The sequence below is a fragment of the Thermobia domestica genome, chromosome 11 (assembly GCF_964235325.1).
Source record: "Thermobia domestica chromosome 11, izTheDome1.hap1.1, whole genome shotgun sequence".
NCBI lineage: Eukaryota > Metazoa > Arthropoda > Insecta > Zygentoma > Lepismatidae > Thermobia > Thermobia domestica.
The window spans coordinates 13,379,078-13,401,806 of NC_137464.1; the positions used below are offsets into that span (position 1 = coordinate 13,379,078).

General features: G+C 37.2%; 1 protein-coding gene across 2 annotated transcripts in view; it reads left to right on the plus strand.

The window, feature by feature from the left end:
* Positions 1-7,609: 7,609 nt before the first annotated feature.
* LOC145663902 (RNA-binding protein 34-like) overlaps positions 7,610-22,729 on the plus strand; it is a 59,237-nt gene continuing 44,117 nt past the window's right edge. Inside the window, exon 1 of one of the 2 annotated variants that reach the window (XM_081730079.1) lies at positions 7,610-7,763. The gene's annotated coding sequence lies outside the window, so the exon portion shown is untranslated. The remainder of the gene's footprint in view (positions 7,764-22,729) is intronic. The other variant, XM_081730080.1, reaches the window with a different exon arrangement.

A 22,729-nucleotide genomic window follows, 5' to 3' on the forward strand; every position in this document is an offset into this window, starting at 1 on the left:
CAGATACAGCTCAGAGGACATTTTACATTGAATATCCAACAACATTAACAATGGAAAGGATTTGGGAAGGTATCGGCCAGGGCTTGTTTAGTAGGTGCCATCCCGGCATTTGCCTGGTAGGACTGATGGAAACCCTGGAAAACCTCAGTCAGGATGGTAGGCAGCGGGATTCGAAGCCACGACCTCCCGAATGCGAAGCCAACGCTCTACCACTTGAGCTATTAGTATCAAATCCATAGTTTTCGCGGTCGCTGAGATTAATGGTGACACTCCCACAGGCGTTGACTTCCAAATACAGCCCCTGTGCGAAGCATGTGTATATTCAACTAGTTTTACAATATATGCGTTCCTTTCTCTGTTGAATCAAATGCTAACAGAACTTTCTTTCAACATTTTTTTTTTATTATTATTATTCCGTCAAACTACTGTCGGTTCCAAATGACAGGTTAAAGGAGCAACAGAAAATTGTCCTTGAAATAACATGTTTGATACTGCAAGGATGCGATGACAAAAAGTTATGATTAAAAATGTCCACGTTGTTACACAACGACACTTATGCTTTCGAAAGCTTGAAATCTCCCTGACTAGTAGCAGGAATTCTGAGAATTCCATAACTCTTCTTGAAATTTCAAATTCCCTGACTCTTCCAGAATACCCGCTTACCTTGCCACCATATTGCAAGTAATACAAATCTCCTCATAAGAAAGAGTAAGCAAAAGCTTCCTGTAGTTTTCTTTTTTTAATTTTTAACGCTGATCCTTCTTTTTGTCATTTCATTTTGTCCCCCCGGACCCCCTCCCTTGGCTACGTGCCTGTGCCCACCTGAGCCTACTAGATTTGATGACTCTAACCATGTTTGGTAAGGGGTGTAAATTATGTAGTTCCTCGTTATGAAGTTCCCGCCATTCCTAATTGATGTTCCTCTTGGGTCCAGATATTCGTCTCAGGATTTTATTCTAAAATATTTTCAGTTTGTGATCTTTCCTTAAAGTGCAAAAAAGAGTTTCAAATTGTAAATTTTAAATTATAAAAAAAAATCAAACTAAAACTTTTAATACATAGCATTGAGTAATAATAACAATATCTTGACATGTATTGCATTATTGCTTTCTACAAAAATGCTCTGATGTCTCACCCACATATTTTTTTTTTTTTCCAAAGCAAAACTTATGACAATGTTATAAGCTTAAACTATTCACTTGATGGTTTAAAACATGGAACAAACCGCAGATACATTTTTGTAATGTGTTTTAAATGTTCTGACGTCATATACGTATATTTGTCTCCAAAGTAAAAGTTATAAATTTAGAATTTGAAACCTGATAGGTAATAATGAAAACCAAATTATATACAACAACAATTTCACACTTTGAACTTTAGGGTTTGTAAACATGACTCATAATTTGTCATTCGTAAAAGCTTTATCCTTGAAGAGATATCTTTAGTGAAACTTAAATGGTAGATCCTTCTTCACAATTTGAACTTTAGAATTTATAACCACGGCTCAGTCACAGGAAGTCATTGGTGGAAGTCAGCGTCCCAAAATACGCCATAAAAATTAAAGTGCAAGACACACAAACTTACCTGTCCTAGGTGTCCACTAAAGAGCATCTCTAACCGAGTCAGAGCAGAGTGAATCTGGTGTGCCTGTGCTGCGGTGCATCCGTAGGAAGCATACGCGTCAGCGATAGTGGATATCCGCGTAAGCAAAAATTGTGACTACATGTTAGTTTTCGCAGTTATACGATTTCCTATAGCACTTGCAATGGATTCACACTAGTAACGGTACACTTGCAAACATAAATTACAGCTTTTCTACACTGTGTAGAGTTATTCCGCCGGTGAAAAATATTATCTAATAGTAGGTTAGCCATATGTCCCGGTTTCAGAGTGTAATCCCGGTGTCCCGCCTATTGTCGAAATGTCCCGGTCAGTGCAGGAAAGCTATCATAAGACTGTTTTAGCTACGGAGAGAAAAAAAATCAAGTGCCACTGATGTTTTAGCACTCCAAAAATTGAAAGAAAATCTGGAAGAAAGAAGGAACTGTAATTTTGTTCCTGTTGGTGAAAAAAATTTTTGAAAAAGAAAATGTAAGAAAAGTCAGGTAGATTATATCACCATACAAAATGACTTCAAGGCATTCTATAATCGCTGTATATCTTACATAGAACTTTGGGAGAACAGTTTTGGTGATGCCAATGACTTTGCCTGGATGAACAAAAATATCTGTTGAAATAATATAGAAGAAAGCGCAGAAAAGATAAACAAAAATGTTGGTAAAGCTATGATAAATTTAAATGAACTTTTTGACGAAGTTGTCGTTGCTTAAAAAAAAAAAAAAAACTTATAACCGCCACCAGGTTATAGAAGTATTTTTATGGTCGCTCTGTATATTTCGTAAAGACAGTGATTATTATTTCCGATTTATACTTTGTTCTGCGACGCGAATAAGTTCTTTCTTCGGTGGGAATTACTTCTTTCCCACACGATTGGACAAAGAAGTCTCTCATTGTTTTTTTTCATATATATATATATATATATTTAAAACATTGCTTTTGGTGAGAACATTTCAGTTAGTGACGAACCATTTCAGTGTTTCTCCCTGACTTATTATTATGCACAGTATATATACTGCAGTTATTTGCAACTAAATTAAGTGCTTTCTTTAATCGCTTATGGAAATATTGCGGAAGTTTAGAGAAATACTTGCTGACCAGATGTTCAAGTGACCAAAGTGACGCCAGTCACATTGGTTTTGCAGTTCCTTATCTGTACTTTCACACGCCAGAGTTATCGCAGTGTCTCGTGCATCGTAGCCAGTGGACTAAAATTAACATAAATTATTTTCCGTATTCTGTTTGCATGTGCACACAGGTGATTTAACTGAGTGTTTTTTGGAATGAACTGCCAACACTCTTCAGTCGACCATTGCAACCCAAACCTTGAGCTTTGGTGCTCAGGGAGTTTCACTCCGGAATTGTGTGCAGCCACCACGGACGTTGCGTCGGGAATTAAGTATGATTTTGTGTTAAGGGTCACAAGCTATTAGCCGGCGAAGGACGTTTTCTTACGGCTAGCCCCAACTAGTGAAGTCCCAGGTTCTCAAACCTTGTGCGTTTAAAAAGTTATACACGCGCCCTCCAACATCAGCATTCCACTTTGGAGACCTTTTTTAATTTGCTGAAGACGCATCTTAACGCTTCAGGATTGTTTGGTGCGCCAACTGGATATCTACGCGGGATTGTCTCGGCAACTTTTTCCCCAGTGCTAATCCCCCAAGTGCATCAATGGTGTGAGAGAAGCACTCATATTTCAGATATAATCTCATATATATATATATAAAGGGCTACATTGCATTAAAAAGGCAAAGTGTCATTTCAGTGATGAAAATTACTACACATATTCTGTGTTAAGTGTTGTGTTCATTTCTCTTCGTTATTTTTTTTATATATTACTATTCTAATAAATAAGTATAGTGTTATTTAATCCAGTGTGTATTCGTTGTTTGTGTGCGTTATGGTCTGGATGACCGTCTGATCGTCCGTGAGGTTTTCGAGACGAGACACCCGAACCTCTCGGCGCCTAATGCTCATCTCATCATTGAGACCGACGAGCGATTTGGAAACAATTTGTAGCCACTTCTTGGAGAGGTCCTTCATCGTCCTGTCCAGGTAAGTTCTAGTCTCAGGAGAATACTTATTGGTAGGACCACGAACCACAAACAGCGACCAGATTACAGGGAGTGGTAACAAACTGAAGTAGTCAAAAAATGAAATGAAATCTTTAAGTTGTAGTCCCACGCTTATGCATTTGAGACTAAAGGAGACGGTGCTGATGAGAGATGAGTGAAATGGTGGAAAGAATCAAGTGGGAGGAAACGGGAGAACCCCGAGAAAATCCACGAGCACGGTGCTTGTCCACCACAAAGTCAACACGGCGCGAGCTGAAATCGAACCAGGGACCCCAGGCACAGGAGGGTGAACGCTCTACCACTGAGCCACTGGGCCCCTCTTCTGAAGTAGGAATTTTGGAAAGAACAAAGAAAGAAAACAACTAAAAGCTATTGAGTGAAGAAGAATGGATGCAACCATGTGTGCCCGAAGGGTAGGGCAGGGTGGGGCCCGGGCTCTCTCTAGCTCTCGAAAATGTATGAGTAATATAGCAAACCTCGTATATTAAACACCAGAAACACCATACGCAATATACAACCATGCAGATGGGCCGCCTCTAAAGAGCGTCCCACTCTTAGATTGCAGTACAGAGTAAATGGAGCGCGCTGTTGCCACATTTCTTCCGCCGTATGTTTTCTTTTGAAGAAAGAACAAGAAAGAAAGAGTGATGAGTCTGTAAATAAATCCTTCTTAAATTGATATATTTTCAACTCTTGTCATTTCAATCGCGCAAATTCATTTAGAACGGCGAATTGGAGGGTACGAAATAACAGTCTAACAATTGTGTGTTAGAAGTTTTTTTTTTAAATGATGGTTTATAAATCGTTGCAATAAAATTTTGATGGAAGCAATACGAAATCGAGAGAACATATGAAACGAATAGAAAACATATAATTGAAATAAATGGCAGGCTAAACAGTTCTAAACAGAAATTTCCTGCACCGATTGTGCGTAAAACTAAGGAATAGCAATGGGTAAGATACTGCTACTGAAGTTGGATAAGAGTGAAAACTGGAGTAGGGTGATAATGATAAGTGACGAGAAAATGTGACGTACGAGAACGTTCATTCGTCTGTGTACGCAAAATATCCTCTAATCCAATTCCGTTTGTCAAACAAGTTACATCATGAAGTATATTGTGAAGGCGGCTTCTCCCCACTTCTGATGTTTAAGACTGTATCATGAAGGACGTGCTAGAGGGTATGGTGGCAGAAAAAAGAGGTAGGGGACGAAAAGAGACTACAATTACTGGACGATATCAAAATATAAAAATCATGCGTGAAGACGAAGAAGTTAACCGAAGACCGTGGATCATGGAAGCTTCTGAGTTGCAGCAAGTGGTCTGCCAATAAAATATGATGATGATGATGATGATGATGATGATGACATATGCAATGGTGAATAGGAAATGAACCTCCTAGTTTCTATACTCACTTCTGACACCTCAGACACACAATATCAGTCTGGAAACAGAAGAAGAATGAAAATAAACCCTATTATATCCGTTCTAAACAAACGCGCAAGTTGTGACTTTAAATCACGTATAGTGACAGCTAACAAGATACAAATCATTGGGCGAGGAAACAAAACCAAACAAAATTATCAAACCCTGCTTCCTAAAGAAGCATGTGGGGGGGGGGGAGAGAATAAAGAGGCCTTTCATTCTGCTTTGTGAGCTCATAAAGTTATTTGTTACGAACGCTTTTGTCATTTTCATCTGTGTATTCAAAGTAAATAAGAGAAGTGGAATTGCAAACGAAACCAACTTTTATTGTCAAAATTGTCAGCATCTGAAACAGCATTAAGGACTACATGCGAACCATAATGAATCAATTACGAAACTAATAGCTTTTTATCTCCAGGAATGAGGAGATTTATTATTAATAGATATTTGTCATATATATATATATATATATATATATATATATATATATATATATATATATATATATATATATATATATATATATATATATATGTGTGTGTGTGTGTGTGTGTGTGTGTACGTGCTTGCGTGCGTGCAACTCAAGGAAAACAAGCGAAGTAAGTAGTGGAACGTAAGATTGAGTGGAGTTGACTCAATGTTTATCGTAGGTGAGGTCCAGGTTTCGATTTTGCGAATATGCTTCCGTTAAGCAGTAGATTCGTGCTCGCATAGCATCAACAGTAAACACTAATCGGTATAGCACAATACTCTACATCAGTAACTTTAAAACAAACATTATAAGGAAAATAGCATTGGCAAGATTTGTCACTGCCTTTCTTCTGGTCAGATGCGCGCGCTTTGGAAAGTTGACTCTTAACACTAAAACTCATAAAACCTAAATAAAGAAAGATATCGAGCTGCAATTTGTTTTAAAAATAACTTCAATTCTTTCTCAATATTTTTCTCGCTTTGTACCCCCATCTAACCTGAAAAATAAAAAAGTTTCTCACTAGTCAACTTTTTAGATATTGCATTGCAATAGTATACGCACTTTCTCTTACATTTTATTTTTTATTTTAAAATTCAATGCAAACTTTTCCAACATTGGCACCAAATATGGTGTTAATAGCTTTATAAGTTTCAATGTTGTATCTCTTAGAGTTCCGAACTTATGACGTGATATATTTAACGCGACGTTAGAATTTGCCATTAGCAAGATTTCACTCTTTCAATGTATTTCAATACTTGAAAATTCTTCTCGATGTGAGAAAAACAGATTATTTGATAGAGAATACAATGTTCTACAATAATTTATTCATACCTAGTAAAATAAACTATTTCTAAAATTCAGGTCAAGTTTGGCAACAATGGGCATAAGGAAAAGCATTGCCATTTACTCCTGTACTGCAATCTAAGGGTGGGACGCTCTATAGAATGGGGTTGCATTCGGGACCCCTGGATGCAACTCTTCAGTCATGCTAAGCAAAATGACATCCCAATGTGCAGTCTTCAGCTGATAGTTGAATATATCTTTTGACTTCCCGGAACATTAGCTTCAGCTCGTTGATGAATAACGCTTAGGCCGATGACAGAGGTTTGATGCATGAGTCAACAGTACGTGCATTGATGCTGTGTAAAGTAAGTTTTGTACTTACTTGCAGTGAATTTTATAACAAAATATAAAACAAAAAAGAACATATTGAGAAATGTGCAGTCAAGTGAAAACTATGAGTGGTTTAAAAAATAATCTTAATAGCATGCTCTATTGCATGTCTTTAGCCTACAGACAGATTGCTGCAAGCAGGCTTGAATTTGGCCAAATAGCTGGCAAGGTCGTTATAATTAGCTTTAATTGGAGATCATATTGTACAGACGTACCCAACACTGTAATAGAGAAAAAGTAGCAATATAAAAATATTGTGGTGTATTTTAATTCCCCTCCTTTTAGTGTCCCGGTTTGTCAACTAAAAAACATGCCAAGCCTATCTAATAGTCATCTTTCATATGCATTCACCTATTTCAACCGTCGTAAAGCACTTGAAATAATTTTACACCAGTAACCATACACTTATAAACGTAAATTACAACTGATAACTTACTATTTAATTCTGCCGACTGCAAAAATGTTTTTCTTATAAACATGTCTTTCCAAATAGGGTATTGAATTTTACCTGTAAATTTTGCAAATGAGGTGTGCCTTAACTTGACCGGCATCGTTTCTTTCGTTATATTTGTAATTAAATTTGAAAGTATGATAAAGTTACCTTATAATACATCTTTGGTCCGCACTAGTCTTCGCAAAATTTTGTGAACCTTACTGCAACGCAAAAGCTGGAAAAAGCAATAAAAAGTACTATACTGATTTATTGCGAACTAAAACGCATATTTTCTATTGCGTTGACGCAGACCCTTACGTAATTCAATGAGCGCGCCCCTTACATAAAATCCTATTATACTGATTACAAGCATCTGAGAAGCACTATAATGTTTATATTACAGTATGAAGTCTTTTTCTTCTTCTGTTGTAACTTTAAAAAAAATGAAGGTGTACACAACGTGTTTTCGTTCATTTTAATTTCGCACCGCATGAGCTCCATGCTACACGATAGGTATAAAAGTGTGGTGATGAATAAGTAGAAAATATTTCAGTATAAGGAATTGTAGAGTAAGTGTTGCATGTCTAATATTTTCTTACACCATACATTTGGTGTTTTAAGTCATAAAGCTTAAATTTTATAATTCCTTGAAATAATTGATGAAAAATTGTTTCTTTTACTAATTGTCTCTTCCGCTTCTGCTATTCAAAGTATTTGGGAAAGACTGTATAGCAATAGCCCAGAAATAATTCATTTCACATGGCTTTCGAGAAAAAAATAACAATTATGGATCATCTCAATATTGTTTTTGGTATAGCAGCAATAGCATGCTGAACATTAAGTGCGACCGTTTGCCCCGCTTTACTCTACTAGAGAAGAAATATCTCGTCCAGTTCCCTTCCAGTCTTTAAAAATTATTTTCGTGATATGCAGATATGGCAAATATGTACTGAGGTGCGTGACAGTTACCGTCCTGGAACACGTAAAATTCATGGTGGCTATCAGAATTAATTCTTGAAAATTAAGAATTTTCGTGCAGAGTAACAGTAGTTAAAGTAAAAGGGGGGGGGGGGGGTTGCCATAGAGTAGACCCAGGAGAATTGAATCTTGTTACTCTAGTTGGACGACTTAAGATGGTGCTTTTCCCCGATGGGAAAAGGAGTATGTTTAGTACAAGGGGTCCAGAAGCACGTAAAAAACACAAAATTTACAGGAGAAATGAATGATGCAAGTACTTAGACGTAACATAACGTAACCAAATCTAACCTAACTTAACATAAACTAACCTAATATTAGTAGAAATAAGCGAAATTCTGTATTTTTTTGGGACCCCTACAGTAATATAACATAAACTAAACTAACCTAACCTAACCTACCCTAAACTAACCGAATGTGAACAGAAAATACCAAAAGTGTAGGTTTTTTTAGAGAAAAGAGCTGGACCCCTTCTGCTAAACATAGGCCTGGGAAATTCTTTAATAATGGATGACCAACACTAATGAATACAAAAAGAAAAAAACTCCCTACGGGGCTCTAACCTGCCTGCACTTGCTAACGCTCGTTCGGCAGTACTGTCTAAATTAAATGTTATTAACCTAACCTGACCAAATGTGAATAGAATGTCGCAAAAAAGTCGGTTAAAAACTTGGCCTCCCAAAGCTAAATAATAGACCCCCCGATGCCATATGCTGAAGTCGTCCGAGACCATCACTGGTGGGAAACTTTTGTATATCTATCCCATTTCCTTAGGTAACAGTTTTATAGTCTTATTTCTGTCTGGAGAGGCTTCGGTTTGAGCGTAGCACCCGATCTTCACAGGTCCCTCCAGGTCACACTCATCAAATATTACCAGTGGTAATAGTATACATGAGAACCCCCTGATCTGCATTTCTTCTGTGTTCTATTACCACTTCTACATGAAATACCATAAATTTTCTACGTAGTGCAATAGTAAGAAGTATCCATGTGCACAAGACATGCGATATGCGTTAAATCCCCCCCCACACACACAGACACATAATCATAGATAAAGTACAAGGGCACTACACATGCAGATATATAGTACAGGTACGTTCTTTTTTATTTTCGTATCAGTCGATAGATAAATAAAATCGCTTTGTTACCCCCTTTGTAAGTTCGTACGGCAAATTTTTACTTTGACTCAAACAGTGACTTCAACCGATTCATCTGATCCGGTTTCCGGAGCAGTTTAGGAATCATGCCTAAACTGCTCCCGGAACCGGATCAGATGAATCGCTTACAGTTACTAACAGAGTGAAAGTAATGTACGATGTTAAGAATTATACTATAAGTACAAGGGCCAAAATGTTACTAAATATCAATTTAGGTGAAGCGGTGACTATCAATTTTAGATCTAAATGGGGGGGCTACCGCCCCCCAAACCTCCCGCTCAAGTACCATAAAAACATCCAAAACGACAATAAATAATCAAACCACTACTATAAACCTAATTTAGATGCGGAAAACAAATCAAGAATAAAAATAATATAAATTTAAAAAAATGAAAACACTCACCGCTAATGATAGACATATCCAGCATGCCGTAAAAATTGAAAATATCGCTCTCCAAGTGACAATGAAAAGTGTTCCTTTCCGCACAGACGTCGATTTATTAAACCGAGCACATTTGCTATTATTACAAACAAGGAAAACCAATAAACGCCCACTTCTCCCATACTTCGGAAGTAACTTCAGCCTTCGACCACAACCATCACATGTTTTCTCTAACTCAATTAAACCACATAGTGCCGCAAAGCGGTATGAGTTAATATCCGAATCTAATACAAACTTATTAGAAACGACAAGTTTAAATTCTTTGTATTAAATTCATGAAACGGTTTCTTAATTGCATTTGCTAACTCGATCGTCGCCATGAAACGAAAATTCAATTACGCGCTTCCCGCATGCCACCAGCAATAGCACACACATACAAGCAGACAGAACATGTGACATCACACTTACAAACTACCATATGACTGTACAGAGACACCTAGTGGGGAAAATATGAACTAAGACGTCACACCAAAGGCACGAACAGTTCCAACAAGTGACTCACGCAGAAACAGTTCTAGGAAGTGACTGAACCTATAAGAACCGATTAAAGGCACAGTTTGAGTCAAAGTAAAGACTTGCCGTTCGTACATACTCAATGAATAATCCCTAAAAGTATGAGCGTCCTGCTCCTTCGGGAACTAATGCAGCTTCTTGTATACTATATCCGAACATTCATATTTTTGCCATAGGATATGGCATTGGAGGAATTGAATCACTGTTATTTGTACGTAATAGATTAGGTATCGGTTCCTATTAACACGTTCACTGCTGAGGACGCCCATCGGCGTCCAGTACTGAATTTGGTATATGCACAGGACGCCGTAAGGCGCCTGTCACCGCAGCTGATTCACTTTCCCGCCAATACCTACATGTGCACGCTAGTGCACTCACACTTTGTACAGTGATTACTAAGGAGCGAAGGTACCTTGCAGTGTCCTTCGTTTCGGTCTACAGTGCTTTGTGTTTATATAGGCATTGTTGAACAAAATATCTGTTCTTGGACTTTTGAATGATGATTTATGATTTTGTGCCAGTAAAATACATATTATACTGTATTTCTTTCCTTGTGCCTACGCCATGAGTGGGCCTTCCAAGAGAATGCGAAATCCACAGTATATTAATGTTGATACATTTGAATTTCCAAAAGACAAAAAGGAACAAAAAAGAAAAAAACCCTTTGTTAGTTACATGAAGGGTGTTGGTCAACAAAACCAAATGGTGACCTATCATCGATACGAACGGGAAACCATCAGATGGAACAAGAAATTTTGTTTCCACTTTTCACAGTTACTGTTATTCTTGGATCCTTTACAGCAGGGTTGGCTGGTTTAAACCATGGTTTAAACCAAAAGACAAAAAATGTTCGTAAAAGTGTAAGTGTTTGTAAAATCTTGATGAACATACGTTTGTGGGTTATCACGTTTCACTCCCGTATATTATTCGTATCATATTCAGACCTAAATTCCCCATTCATTACTCAAAAAGATTATACTACAAAAGCAACTTTTTTTTTTTTACAAGTTTTTAAATGTTTATTTTGTGATTTTTTGTAGTTTTTATTATTGTTATGTAATTGCAATCGAAGAAAAATTCTAAATATTGTTTCGTTTCAATGTTTACTATGGATAAAATACATTGAAAATGTCGTACTTTTTGTGTGTGTGGGGGGGGGGTCATACAGACCCCACAAGAGGCATTTAGTGAAATAAGTGTCTTTGGTATTTATCTAGGTATAAATGAGTTTGACCCAAAGTGGACTCAAATAATTCGTATCTTTATTCACTTTTCTTATTGATATGCAGATTACGTCGGTGTATTTCTTTAATTTGGACCAATAAAATTCGTTGTTAACTAACTTGAACTAAATTAGTTCTTCTGTACTCCGTAGTACTTTGAAATTGTTCATATGTAATTCTGTGTAATGGTTTCACTTGTGCAACTGTTTATCTTTTTGTCCTTCTGAAATGACTCGTGACAGTTATATTAAGAAGCATATAAAGATCAGTACAACGTATTTTTTTTATCAGGATTCCTTCGTCAGTGAGTCGGCAGACGTATCGCATTTGTGGCCAATTAGTCCTGGTTCTGAGTTCAAATGGAGGACAATTTCTCTCGGATGTAACTCGAGAAGCGGTTTTTATTCCGCTTTAAGCTTATGTGAACCCTTCCAGCATAACCCGGTTGTTGCATAATAACATCAAGGCGAATCAAATTTATTTCTGTCCATATATGATATGAATATATAGAGCAAATCATTTAAACCATAAAAACCTGGTTTAAACCAAAAAAACCGTTTTTTTTTTTTTTTGTTTTTTTTTAATAAAAACCATGGTTTTTGCCAACCCTGCTTTACAGCAAATACAATTCGTTGAACAAAATATCGCTGTATGATTTTCGTCAACAAATGCCACCTTTTGGAAGTGAAACAATAGGCCCAAGTAACTCCGCCATTGGATGTACAAAAGAAAAGTCACCTGTCAACGGAATGTTCTGTTGGCCAAAAGGATGAATATTGATAAAGAAATGCAGGAAATGCAAACAGAAGAACATTGGAAAAGATAATACCTACCATTGCGCGAAGTGTCCTGGAGAGCCTGGATTGGGTTTGCAGCCGTGCTTTAATGATTACCATGACAAAATAAAATTTGTACAAGCTGTTCTGAACTATATATGTAAAAATTCTTATATATATTATATTTCTTTCAGGTTATAAAATTGAAAATAATGCACATGGGATGAAAAGTTGATGGCATATGCTCAAGACGCCCTTCGGCGTCCTTACAACAATTGCGCAATAAACATATATATTTGATGTAAAACTGTTATATTGTTGTAAAACAAAGCAAAAGCATCAATATCCAACAATAAAATTTTTTAGCATATCCGACGACCTGTGCGACCAAGCTCAGCAGTCAACGTGTTAATGTTCTGCTCAAAGTGCACTTTTGACCTTACCGGGAACGATAACACACAAAAGTGGAGACACCAATAAGGTTTAGGTTACACCTGTCGCGACTTCATATGGAGGAGGAACGGTTGGGTAATATAGATTACACAATCCTGCTTCAAAGTTTCTTATAAATAAATATGGTTCAGTTTTACTATACGGATCCACAGATTGTAAAATGTACGGAAAATCTAGGGGAAATCTTTTAATTTGCCCCTTTTATGTCAAGAATAGAACGCGATAAACCCCTGCGGGGCTTCTAACCACTTCCTCCTACTGCGACTACTGCTGCTATTAATAATAATAATCCGTATAGTAAAAGTGCACGCTAAATACTTATACGAAGCGCATGACACTAATTACTTCATACTACGTATTTATTTCATGGATCAGATATAAGAAGGCTTTACGTTGTTTGTATTATTAGGTTTAGTTTCTGCCTTACTAAGTACTTAAGTACGACACGAACAAACTACATAACGCGGATAGTTCATGAGGAACTTTGATATTGTCCGATTAATAAAAGTTTTACGTTACTTTTAGTTAGCAGCAGATATTTTTTCAATTAGCGCTTCAGAATCCTCTTAACTTTTGTAGGAATGAAAATCAAACAGGACAAATTTTATATCATGTCAATTATCCTTTCCCGCCTAACTCAGAACCATGCATGTTTCTCTTAACATATTTATAATGAATTCCCCAGGGTAATAGTTTATCACTATCATACAGTAAAATAAAAGTTTTTCAGCAAGTCATCACTCGATGAGAATATTTCATTTCTCTCTTTTATACGTTTAAGATTTTTGCCCTTTATCCGCGTTTGAGGCTATGTCTTTCCATCCATCCATTTATAATATTGTGTTTTCACCCGCACTTACATAAATACATACACACATACACCATTTTTAGCTTTTCGTTTTCCCTGCGCACGCCAGATGGCGCTACCAGTCTAATTTGCAAATCATGATCTGCTATGGTGCCATATCTGGAAACAAGAGAATAGATCACCAAACTAAGCGTAAATTTTACTGTTTTGTTAATGGTTGATAAAGTAGAGGCAGCTGTAAGACTTATAGAATTCGGGTATTATTTAGTTTCTTCTCCGAATTACTTGGTAGTGACTCTGGCTCACTTAGTGGTAATTACAGTTCGTTATTTGTAATTGTCATGAGTATAAATACTATGTGGACGTATGGCATATAAACTACAGTGCATGAAACACGAACCAGCTTGTGCTAAGTGACCACAAAAGCATGAATGCTATCTAACCGAGTCAGGGCAGGAGCGCAGCAGGGTAGTCCGAGCGTTAACGGGGGGTGCGTCCGTCGGGAGCAGGCTCATCACCGATAGAGGGTATGCGCATAGTCAAGGTCGTTTACGGGCACAACTTCTCATTATAGATCACAGTGTCGGCTCCGGAGATGTCGATGGATTTGGGGGAGATACTAAATGCCATCCAAGAGTTCGTTCAGCTATGGGAGAAACCTTCACGAACTCTGGTCTACTACCATTTTTATAAAAAAAAAAAAAAAAAAAAAAGTCAAGTACGATGCGTTTGGTAACCAGTATGTCACAAATCATTATATACATATTTGACAATGCACTAAATTAAAAAGTTTAAAAACCGACGTTAGCGTCACTGTTTTGCATATCAGTGTTCAGTGGAAATGAGTCCTGGAAAACTGTTCACAGAAATAGTTCTAGGAAATATTGAAGTTGACGACTAAAATAGATTTTCCTCAAATACTTCCTCCAATCGTTTGTAATATTCTGTAGAGTGAAAAAAGCCCCATATTCGTTTATATAATCGTCTATTCACATAAACGAATATGGGGCTTTTTTTGAAAATGATTGGGATCAATTGTAAAAATTATAATAATGGAGAAAAAAGTGACGTATGAAATTATATAATAATAATGAGATCTTGAGTGCTTTGCTTACTTAATTATTATTATTTCAGTATTAAAAGCTATTATGCCGTTCCCGTTATTCAAACCACTGAAATATGATATAGTCACTTAACCAAGAAAACGTGTAACTAAATGACAAAATAATTAAAAATTCCTTTTTTATGTAAACAGAAATCTTACTAAGTCTACAGTACGGTAAGTAATAATTCCAAAACCACAATTACTAAAGATATATATATTCTAGGATTTCTGGCGCGATACCATGAACATTGTGCACAACAGTAAAACATTACTGTCCATTATAGAACGTTAGTCATATGTCTAACATCCTGGTAAAATCCAGTTAAATTGTTAAATAGGATTTTAGTTGGTTAGTGAAGTACTAACGTCAATTACCCGCTTCGCTGGGACACTTTTTACTATTAGTGAAGCGCTCTCTAACAGTTTTTTTTTTTTTTCCTTAAATATTAAGTACTATTATTTTGGGCTAAATTTGGATTTAAATTGCATTAGAAGTGTCACTGTTCATCTGAGCGACACCGAAAACTATGGATTCGACTCGAATATCGATCACTTTTATATATCTCACCCCTCTTCTAAGTTGCACCGTCAAAACGTAATTGATAAAGTCCATCCCAGGCCTGAACTTCATTTATGTTGAAAATTTGATCGAAATCGGTCTCATGGTTCAAGAATTATGTCACAAAAATAGTCACTTTCATTTATATATATATATAAAGATAGATAACACTATTTTGCAGGTGTCGAATATCTGTTTGATTAGCTCAGATATTGATGTATGATTTACTCCTGAATTACCGTAATTGCTCAGACTGTTGTTAATGGGGTGAGAACTGACAACTCACACGCAACTAATATTATGAAAGATTATGCTTCAATGCATAAATAATCCTCAAGAAAGGAAACGATCAAATAGCGACTAGATTTGTGCAAGGTAAAAGAATGGAAAGAAGAAAATTAAATGTTATGATACGAGCATTTGCCTAAGTTGTCCTTTGTTTTCGATTATGCTTTTGTTGTTCCAATTGATGAGAAGACTCTCCGAAGTTGCTCGTAGACTTCCTGGCGTAGAGGCAATGAAACCAATGCTAATGTTCACGATTGGATTTTATATCCCGACAAATCTACCAGGAGTGATGAATTGAAGAATTTTGGCTTGGTTTGTGAAAAAGAGTGAATGAAAGTCAGGTGAGGGGAATAGTTGAAGTTACGAAAATACTTGTTGTTAGTTGTTTTTTTTATGTTAAGGTATGTGGGGGCGGAAGAGTCTATTTGGCGGAGAGGTAAACTTGTTATGATTTATGGGAAAGGCAGAGTGGAAATGGTGCGTAAATGGCAAGATTGTCACATATCGTGTTTGAGTTTTATCGAGTTGTACAAAAATGAAAAATGTCAGTTGTTCCAATTGTGTGAAAGGCATGGTCTACTAAAGAGGCGAACAATTTGTCGTAATTATAGAAATAATTTGAAACTACAGAAAAAAAGAGGAACGTCTAACCAAACCTAACCTAATTTAGTACATTTTGGTACTTTTTTGGGTTGAGTTGATTTTGAGGTGAGGCCCTTTCAATAGCGAGGCTATATGAGACAGGACCTACTGATTAACCGAACCACGTGATTTCCCGCCGGGAATCGAACTCGGATCTCTCACGCCAAAGGCGCGTACGCTAACTGCTTAGCCACGAAGGAGCTCAGGTACTTTTTTGGATGACAATTAGTATCTTCCCCAAAGCCGTGCAACACATAGTCCATGCATTTTGTGATACACAAAGTGGTTTTTCACTATCCGTTTTTGCGTATAGCCACCGCCGCTGACGTGTCTTCTCCCTTCGGATGCACCCCCTATCTAATGCTTGGTCCTCCTGCTGCGCTCCTGCTCTTACTCAGTTAGATAGAATTAGTCCTTTTTATTAGCCACCTAGCACAAGTTGGTTCGTGTTTTATGCACTATTTTTTATGCCATACGTCCACATTGTATTTCGAACAATAATCACTACCAAGTGAGCCGAGGTCAACCTAGTACTCTGGGAAAGAAACTAAATAATAATTTATATATATATATATATAGAGAGAGAGAGAGACAGACAGACAGACAGGCAGACAGACAGACAGACAGACATTTTCGTGTGGTCCGGCGACACAGCATGATCCACTTATTTTTATTCATACTTTGTTAATAACTGATATTTTACTGTTCTACTCATATTTAGTTCTATTTTCACGTATTGTACGTGTTACAGCTGAAAGAAGTGCATGCCATTCCCTTGTATCGTGACATCATTTTATACATAACCTTCCAGGGTTACAGTTTGTATACCTGCCAACTCTAAAACTCTGTTTTCTTACCGCAAGTATATTATGAATAAAAGGTTATTTAGCATAATATTCAGAATTTTCACACTTCCACTACCAGAAATTCGCGCCGTGTGGACTTTGTGGTGGACAAACATCGTGCTCGTGGCTTTTTTCGGGGTTCTCCCCTTTCCTCTCACTTTCTTCATTTCATTCATTTCTCATCTTCACCGTCTTCTTTAGCCTAACCAGCATAATCGTGGGACGTAAAACTTAAAGATTTCATTTCATTTTTTCCACTACCAGAAATGTTTAAGTGCAGAAAAAAATGTGCGATTTTCGGTGGAATGACCGAGGAACATTTTGACTTGTACAGTCCGCAGCAAAAAACCTGCAACATGAGTATGTACGTTTATTGTGAAATGACGAAGTCTTTTGCTCCAAAATACGTGTGCAGGGGAAGACACCGAGGTTTCTCCTGCGTGATTCGTGCCATTTTAGACGTTGATTCCCTGGGCTGTTAGGCGTAGTTTCACAATAAACTTACATGCTCATGTTGCAGGTTTTTTGCTGCGGACTGTACCGTGTTATTTATGTTTTCTGTACTTAGCAGTGGTTCGATTAATTTCTATTTGCTAGTTACAGGATTTGTCTTCAGGAGATGTCACTGAGCATCAGTATGTGCCCAATATTGTTTGAATTCCTGCTTGCAGGAGTCATGTACTGAGTCAGCTGACGCAAATTGCGTTTATTCTCTCATGTGCCCGACGGAGACGTCATACTAGTGCTTCTGAAACTCCTCAAATACATCAAGTAAATTATGTAAGATTGTGCAACAATGGCGTGTAGCCTTGGTTTCAGTTTCTGATGGGGCACACTTTTCAGTTAAGGTGGATCACCATCCGGAAGTCAATACATATTTTAGATCATTCCCTTAATTACTTGGCAATGAAACGTTACATATTATAAATATTGTACTGTAAGATAGAGTTCTGTTTCAGCTACAATACAAGATACTGATTCATTTGGTTGTCTTCTGATATCGAAAAAGATAGCAAATAAAAGAAAATATTTGATTAGTTTTACAATGAACACACAAGATGGCACTCGCTGTTAAATCCTAGTGGAAGTGCTCAGTTTTAAGAAATGTTTATTTGTATGTGTAAAGTATTTTGAAGTAACGATCTTGTTACGAAATAGATATATTGTTTGACCGTTTTTCGTGTTATGTTTCACATTTTATTTAAATATTAATTTACATTTAAGGAAATAGATTTTGATAAGAAGCTTGCGCAGACCGCCATAATGCGTTATTGCCAAATTTGAACGTTTACTGTGGTAGTCATAATAAGAAAATTACTGGATTCTAGCGTTGCAGTTTGAGAAGCGTAACTTAGTTGTGAATTGCGGGAAAGATCGAAAACTAATTTCTCCAGTAATTATCCAAGCAGAATTCCATCATTACTTCCTTTATTGTCTGGCGTCAGTAACACTCGACACTATCTGGCAACGCTGCACTATTGAAGCAGCGTTTAGCATAGCACCGAGAACACGTAGTGATCCACCTTATGTCAACGTTATGAATAAAGTGGAAAGTTGCTCAGAAATCAAAGGCAGCAAATGTCAGTCCCGAAAGTTTGAATCAATGGCATTAAGTTTCAAATATCATCTAGTTAAGTTTGCGCCATTTATTTGTTTATTTACTTTTTGAAGTTTAACGTCCTACGATATGCTCCGAGCCTAAAGGGAGTATGTAGTGATAACAACGAACGAAATGGTGGAATGAAGGAGTAGGAGAAAACGGATGAACCCCGTAAACACCCATCCACAAGTGTTTATCCACCGCAAAGCCGACTTGACATGAGACTAGGATCAAACCAGGAACCCCTTGGAGAGTTGTAACGATAACATTTATGTGCGATTGCGTATAATCTTTAGGGCAAAAAGTGCTTTTAAATGTTGCATTAACCAGAAGAGAAAGAAAAAGAAAAGTAATTTAAAATGTACTAATTTAATACTGATTTGTTTATTATTTCATTATTTTATGTTGATTTCTGTAATTTACGTGTTATTATGGCAACAAATCTGTACTGATTGCGGTTGCCAGGAAATAGTACGGTATCTATGTACTAATTTTATCAATAGAGTGATTCCATTTCATATCGTCCAGGGTGGTTCACACGACTGTAGATTTATTTCATTTTTTAAAATCAGAAACTTCATACAAAATTATTAGACTCGTATGTTTTCTTTTTGGAGAAAAAATAATTTCTTCGATATACAGCCTTCCAAAATGGCTGCCCTCTTCTCGGACTGCTTGAAAAACTGGAAAACATGTCAAATTGAAAGTTTTATTGTAGAGAAATGAGTATACGTAGTAACATAATCGCAACAGTAGGAAGAATATAAAGTGGTGTGTTTCGGTGGAAGGGAAATATTCTTCTGTTGGTCCAATCGGAATCGTGCAGTTCACTCGCAATATTGTGAAATTCACACTCAATGTTGCAAACTATCAATAACGCACAAGAAAAAAACCCTTTTAATGAAATACATGTAGGTTTTCGAAAACTGTGGTCATGTGGGGAAAATGTGCTTCATATGATGTTTACAATCATTACTGAATACCAAATATCAAGTATGCAACCTACCGTCTCCCTCGGGTACTGGCTTCCGGAGTATTCCCTAAAGAAACAGCTGATAACTGCTCCAAGCTCATGTCCTGTCCAAGAGCAAATTGATGGCAGTAAAATAAAACAAGTGATTTGCAATGAGTAGCTTCAGTGATTTCGAGACTTAGGTTTAGTTATACTTACTTTTGCATACGCATATATATACGTGACTGGTAATCCGACTACTCGTAAGGATTCGCACACACATAAATAAAGAAGATAATATCCCCTTAGACGAACTCTTTATTTATTGAATAGACACATACGTGTGTACGGAGTAAAATGAAAGATATTAATAACACATAGAATTTTCAATTCACATAGCACGAATTCTCAAACAGAAGAAATTACACACACAACTGAATGAATGAAATCGAGGAAGATAAAACACTTAATATCGCAAAATAGACGTAGATATGTATATGATATATAAAAACACTAGGAACATAGCCCTTTTGTGATCGCTTGCACTGTATGATTATTATTCGCACTGATTCGAGACTTTCACTGCGTAATTGGGGTCAAAATGAGTGTGGGGAATGGAGAGAACACTAACTCCTGATGAAGGTTCGTAACTCGGAAAATGCTGTACTTCAGAAGATAATTATGAGAACATCACTTTGTTCACTTTTCCGGTTGATACCACAATTATGATTTTATCACACGCTTAATTACTCTTCGTAATCATCCTGTACTAATATGTAGATAAATTACTCATCAAAGAATTTTTCGTTCCTTCCTCTCTCGGTGGTGGATTCTCTCTCCTCGCTTTTACCCCCGAATACTCGGGAACATCCCGATCACCATACCTCGGGTTGGTAATACATTGTAAAAATTAATAAGAGAAGTATCGAAGTTTGTATATTCCTACACAATACAAATATAATGGTGGTAGATTTAAGAACTCTGGCAACACATGTTTCAGTTGTGTGGGAACAAAAACTCGAAGACTACGATTAAAGAAGTGTTGCAGACTAAACTTGAAGATTCCTTCCACGACTGATGGATTTTTGACCCTATGATTCTATATAAAACAGTTCAGTGGAAAAGAATGCACATTGGCAATTGTGTGGCTTCGTTCGTCATTTCGTCTGTGACTCCTACAGGCTATGAGCACTATTCCCATGGTAGGAAGGATGACGAAATGTTAATGCGTGGGAACGCAACATTCGACGAGCATTCATTCACACTGTAATAACTTCATATCTAAAAAGATTTCCAACCGTAATAAATGTAGTTATGAAAAATATATACAAAACAGTCACAGTAGCGAAAACCATGGGTTGGTAACTTCACTTGGGGGTCAAGACGATATGAGTTGCGTTGGGAAAACAACAAGTCCTTTGTTTTGTCGTCAGAGGCGATAAAAACTGAGGAACACCTGCAGAGAAAGAAAGAACTGAGTTTCTCACCAGCTTGGAAGCATTCAGAACCAATCAAGAAAAATAACTTTTCTTTTCCATGAATAAAATAATAATGATTTGTAAGATGAATAAAAGTTGGAAAGAAATACACTGTCCAAAAGTGTAACCTTGTGGTGGCCATGCTGACGGTCACAAGTAAAATCCACGTAGTGTCATTTGAAAACAAGTAAAAGTTATATCAAGTTGGTAGCACGGGTCTAGGTCAAAACCCCCACACACAAGAAATGTCAAAACGCCCACACGATCGGTCATAACTCCCACACAAATGGACAAATCCCCCAAACGCACGAACGGTCAAAACCCCCACACTCAAGAAATGTTAAAACGCCCACACGATCGGTCATAACCCCCACACAAATGGACAAATCCCCCAAACGCACGAACGGTCAAAACCCCCACACTCAAGAAATGTTAAAACGCCCACACGATCGGTCATAACCCCCACACTCAAGAAATGTCAAAACGCACACACGATCGGTCAAAACTCCCACACATAGCAACGGTCACAATCTCTACATAAATGGACAAAAACCCCACACAATCGGACAAATCCCCCACACTCTGAAAATATCGTGATTGTACGTCTTTGTTGCAGCTCTTTACGACGCCCACTTTAGTGTTAAGTGGAACTAAACATCGGTTTAAGTGGAATAAAAAATGTTATTAAAAAGTACAAGGGCAAGACATACAACCAGGATCATTTCAGAGTGTGGGAGATTTGACCGATTGTGTGGGAGTTTTGTCCATTTATGTGGGGATTGTGACCGTTGCTATGTGTGGCTGTTTTGTCCATTTGTGTGGGAGTTATGACCGTTGGAGGTTATGACCGATTACCAGTGTGGGGGTTTTGGCTGTGGGGGTTATGACCGTTCGTGTATTTGGGAGATTTGTCCATTTGTGTGGGGGTTATGACCGATCGTGTGGGCGTTTTGACATTTCTTGAGTGTGGGGGTTATGACCGTTCGTGTGTTTGGGAGATTTGTCCATTTGTGTGGGGGTTATGACCGTTTGTGTGGGCTTTTTGACATTTCTTGAGTGTGGGTGTTTTGGCTGTGGGGGTTTTGACCGGTTCCCGGTAGCACTGCCAACCGAATTACAACGCATGTAATAATCATTATATTGATACAAATCAACTTTCTGAATTTCATCACAACTTTAACATAGTTTCTGATTTAACGCGAAATATATATTTTATTTTTCATTGTCGCGAGCCGATTTTGGGTCCCAAGTTCGAAAACAAAGCAGAATTCGACTCATGTTTATAGGAACTTTTCTACTCGATTTGATGTCAGGCTTTATCTCGGACAATTTTCATATTTCTTTCAAATCGCCTTGTGTGTAGAACCTAAATGCCCATTGGAAATATTTACATTCCAAGTACAAAAGTCAAAATTTCAGTAATTGCGAACGTTAGGGTTGCAGTCGCATGAACGGTTAACGGATATTAAATACTTAGATACTTCTCCAATAGTTGTAAGAAATTCGGATTTTTAAAAAGGTGGGATTTTTGAGAAAATGGCAGCCAAACATGGCGTCTTAATGAAATTTTCAGCTTTTCATCATAGTATAACTAGAATGTAATAATCAGAAACATAAGTCCTTTACATTTTTCAAGAGACCTTATGGAGTAGATTTCTATACCACAAGCAGATGATTGATATGGCTCGTGAGGCCAGAAATAAAAATATTTGAAGCAAA